The sequence below is a fragment of the Arachis duranensis genome, chromosome 5 (assembly GCF_000817695.3).
Source record: "Arachis duranensis cultivar V14167 chromosome 5, aradu.V14167.gnm2.J7QH, whole genome shotgun sequence".
Taxonomy (NCBI): Eukaryota; Viridiplantae; Streptophyta; class Magnoliopsida; order Fabales; family Fabaceae; genus Arachis; species Arachis duranensis.
In genome coordinates, this window is record NC_029776.3 from 40913862 (window position 1) to 40918609 (window position 4748).

The 4748-nt window shown below is 34.6% G+C and overlaps 1 non-coding gene across 1 annotated transcript; it reads right to left on the reverse strand.

Annotated features, from left to right (window-relative positions):
- Nucleotides 1-3277: 3277 nt before the first annotated feature.
- On the reverse strand, nucleotides 3278-3386 carry LOC127748102 (small nucleolar RNA R71). The gene has a single exon (XR_008010045.1). It is a non-coding gene; the product is annotated as a small nucleolar RNA R71 (small nucleolar RNA).
- Between the last annotated feature and the right edge of the window lie 1362 nt (nucleotides 3387-4748).

The following is a 4748-nucleotide window of genomic DNA, read 5'->3' on the forward strand; positions in this document are numbered from 1 at the left end:
GGTGTGGAGCTTTGCTGTACCTCAAGTTTTAATGCAATTACTACTATTTTCTATTCAATTCGATTTATTCCTGTTCTAAGATACCATTCGTACTTCAACCTAATGGATGTGATGATCCGTGACACTCATCATCATCCATCCTTATGAACGTGTGCCTGACAACCACTTCCGTTCTACAAGCGAAAGCTAGAGTGCGTATCTTTTGGATTCCTGATGCACGATGCATGGTTACCCTTCGCCTGACAACTGAGCCTTCCATTCCGTGATATCAAAGTCTTCGTGGTATAAGCTAGAATTGATGGCGACATTCATGAGAATCCAGAAAGTCTAAACCTTGTCTGTGGTATTCCGAGTAGGATTCTGGGATTGAATGACTGTGACGAGCTTCAAACTCGCGATTGTTGGGCGTGACGACAAATGCAAAAGAATCAAGGGATTCTATTCCAGCATGATCGAGAACCGACAGATGATTAGTCGTGCTATGACAGAGCATTTGGACCTTTTTCACTGAGAGGATGAGATGTAGCCATTGACAACGGTGATGCCCTACATACAGCTTGCCAAAGAAAGGAGTGATAAAAAACTGGAAGGAAGCAGTAGGAAAGCAGAGATTCAGAAGGAACACAGCACCTCCATACGCCTATCTGAAATTTCCACCATTGAATTACATGAGTAACTTTATCTCTATTTTCTATTTATTTATTATTTATTATTTATTATTATTATTTGAAAAACCAACAATCTCTTAATCCAATTAAATCTGCCTGACTGGGATTTACAAGATGACCATAGCTTGCTTCATACCAACAATCTCTGTGGGATCGACCCCTTACTCACGTAAGGTATTACTTGGACGACCCAGTACACTTGCTGGTTAGTTGTGCGGAGTTGTGACAAAGCGTGATTCACGTTTGAGAGCGCTACTAAGTCTTTGGCGCCATTGTTGATGATTACAATTTCTTGCATGAGGCAGCTAGATCACAATTTCGTCCACCAAGTTTTTGGCGCTGTTGCCGGGGATTGTTTGAATTACAATTACGTGCAACCACAGCGCCAAATTTTTCTTATCCGGCAACAAGACCAAGTTTTTGGTGCCATTGCCGGGAATTGTTCGAGTTTGGACAACTAACAGTTCATCTTGTTGCTCAGATTAGGTACTTTTCTTTTATTTTCTTTTCAAAAAGTTTTCAAAAATCTTTCAAAAAAATTTTTCTTTATTTTCATTTTTCTAAAGAATATTTTCAAAAAAAAAATAAAAGAAAATACAAAAAAAATCATAAAATCATAAAAACCAAAATAAAATAAAATGCAAAAAATTAGAAAAAAATAAAATATATTTTGTGTTTCTTGTTTAAGTCTTGAGTCAATTTTTAAGTTTGGTGTCAATTGCATGTTTTTGAAATTTATGCATTAATTTCAAAAATTTTATGCATTCATAGTGTTTTTCATGATCTTCAAGTTCTTCTTGGTAAGTCTTCTTGTTTGATCTTGATGATTTCTTGTTTGTGTCTTTTATTGTTTTTCATGTGCATTTTTGCATTCATAGTGTCCATGCATTAAAGATTTCTAAGTTTGGTGTCTTGCATGTTTTCTTCGCAACAAAAATTTTTCAAAAATATGTTCTTGATGTTCATCATGATCTTCAAAGTGTTCTTGGTGTTCATCTTGACATTCATAGTTTTCTTGCATGCATTAAGTGTTTTGATCCAAAATTTTCATGTTTTGGGTCATATTTGTGTTTTTCTCTCTCATCATTAAAAATTAAAAAAAATAAAAAAAAAATATCTTTTCCTTATTTCTCTCCAAATTTTCGAAAATTTGAATTGACTTAGTCAAAAATTTTTAAAATTAGTTGTTTCTTACAAGTCAAGTCAAATTTTCAATTTTAAAAATCTTATCTTTTCAAAACTTTTTCAAAAATTTCAATTTTAAAAATTTTATCTTTTCAAAATCTTTTTCAAAAATCATATCTTTTCAATTTTATCTTTGTTTTTCGAAAATTTTCAAAAAAATATTTTTCAAAATTTTTCAAAATCTTTTTCTTATCTTTTACATCATATTTTCGAAAATATAATCAACAATTAATGTTTTGATTCAAAAATTTGAAGTTTGTTACTTTCTTGTTAAGAAAGGTTCAATCTTTAAATTCTAGAATCATATCTTTTAGTTTCTTGTTAGTTAAGTAATTAATTTTAATTTTAAAAATTAAATCTTTTTCAACCATATCTTTTTATCATATCTTTTTATCTTATCTTTTTAAAAATTTGATTTTAAAATATCTTATCTTCTTTTCTTCTTATCTTTTCAAATTTGATTTTAATATCTTTTTCAACTAACTATTTGACTTTGTATTTGTTTCTTATCTTTTTCAAAACCACCTAACTACTTCTCCCTCTCTAATTTTCGAAAATATCTCACCTCTTTTTCAAAATTCTTTTTAATAATTAACTAATTGTTTTATAATTTTTAATTTTAATTCTATCTTATCTTTAATTTTCGAAAATCATTAACTCCTTTTCAAAATTAATTTTCGAATTCTCGCTCTCATCTTCTTCTATTTATTTATTTATTTACTAACACTACTCTTCACCTCTTCTCATCTCAAATCACTGCCCCTATCCTTACCCTTGTGTTTGGATTATTCCTTCTTCTTAGTCCTTATCCCCTTTCTTCTTCTACTAATAATAAGGATCCTCTTTACTGTGACATAGAGGATTCCTCTTCCTTTTTTTCTCCTCTCTTTCATATGAGCAGGAACAAGGAAAAAGGCACTCTTGTTGAAGCTGATCCTGAACCTGAAAGGACTCTGAAGAGGAAACTAAGAGAAGCTAAATTACAACAATCCAGAGACAACCTTACAGAAATTTTCGAAAAGAAAGAGGAGATGGTAGCCGAAAATAATAATTCAAGGAGGATGCTTGGTGATTATACTAAACCTACGTCCAAGTTTGATGGAAGAAGCATCTCAATCCCTGCCATTGGAGTAAACAATTTTGAGCTGAAACCTCAATTAGTTGCTCTAATACAACAGAACTGCAAGTTTCATGGACTTCCATCAGAAGATCCTTACCAGTTTTTAACTGAGTTCTTGCAGATCTGTGAGACTGTTAAGACTAATGGAGTAGATCTTGAAGTCTACAGGCTCATGCTTTTCCCTTTTGCTGTAAGAGACAGAGCTAGACCATGGTTGGACTCACAACCTAAAGATAGCCTGGACTCTTGGGATAAGCTGGTCACGGCCTTCTTGGGTAAATTCTTTCCTCCTCAAAAGCTGAGCAAGCTTAGAGTGGATGTTCAGACCTTCAAGCAAAAAGATGGTGAATCCCTCTATGAAGCTTGGGAAAGATACAAGCAGATGACCAAAAAGTGTCCTTTTGACATGATTTCAGAGTGGACCATATTAGATATATTCTATTATGGTTTGTCTGAGTTTTCCAAGATGTCATTAGACCACTCTGCAGGTGGATCCATTCACCTAAAAAAAACGCCTACAGAAGCTCAGGAACTTATTGACATGGTTACAAATAACCAATTCATGTACACTTCTGAGAGGAATTCTGTGAATAATGGGACGCCTCAGAGGAAGGGAGTTCTTGAAATTGATGCTCTGAATGCCATATTGGCTCAGAACAAAGTGTTGACTCAGCAAGTCAACATGATTTCTCAAAGTCTGAATGGATGGCAAAATGCATCCAACAGTACTAAAGAGGCAGCATCTGAAGAAGCTTATGATCCTGAAAACCCTGCAATGGCAGAGGTAAATTACATGGGCGAACCTTATGGAAACACCTATAATTTATCATGGAGAAATCATCCAAATTTCTCATAGAAGGATCAACAAAAGCCTCAACAAGGCTTTAATAATGGTGGAAGAAACAGGCTTAACAATAGCAAGCCTTTTCCATCATCTTCTCAGCAACAGACAGAGAATTATGAAACAGAGCTCCTCTAACTTATCAAACATAGTCTCTGATCTGTCTAAGGCCACTTTAAGTTTCATGAGTGAAACAAGGTCCTCCATTAGAAGTTTGGAGGCACAAGTGGGCCAGCTGAGTAAAAGAGTCACTGAAACTCCTCCTAATACTCTCCCAAGCAATACTGAAGAGAATCCAAAGAGAGAGTGCAAGGCCATTGATATAGTCAATATGGCTGAATGCAAGGAGGAAGGGGAGGACGTGAATCCCAATGAGAAAGACCTCATGGGACGTCTCCCAACCAAGAAGGAGTTCCCTATTGAGGACCCAAAAGAATCTGAGGCTCATATAGAGACCATAGAGATTCCATTAAACCTCCTTTTGCCATTTATGAGCTTTGAGAACTATTCTTCCTCTGAAGAGGATGAAGATGTAACTGAAGAGCAAGTTGCTCAATATCTAGGAGCCATCATGAAGCTAAATACCAAGTCATTTGGTAATGAGAGGAAGCATGAACAGCTTATCTCAATGCAGAGTCAAACAGAGCCCCATAGTCAAACTCTAAGTTTGGTGTTGGGAGGCAACAACCAAACTCTAAGTTTGGTGTTGAACCCCCACATTCAAACTCTAAGTTTGGTGTTGGGAGTCTACAACATTTACCTGATCACCTGTGAAGCTCCAGGAGAGCTCACTGTCAAGCTATTGACATTAAAGAAGCACTTATTAGGAGGCAACACAATTTTTATTTATCTAATTTTATTTTTATTTTATTGTTATTTTGTGTTTTATTAGGTTCATGATCATGTGGAGTCACAAAAAAATTACAAAAATTAA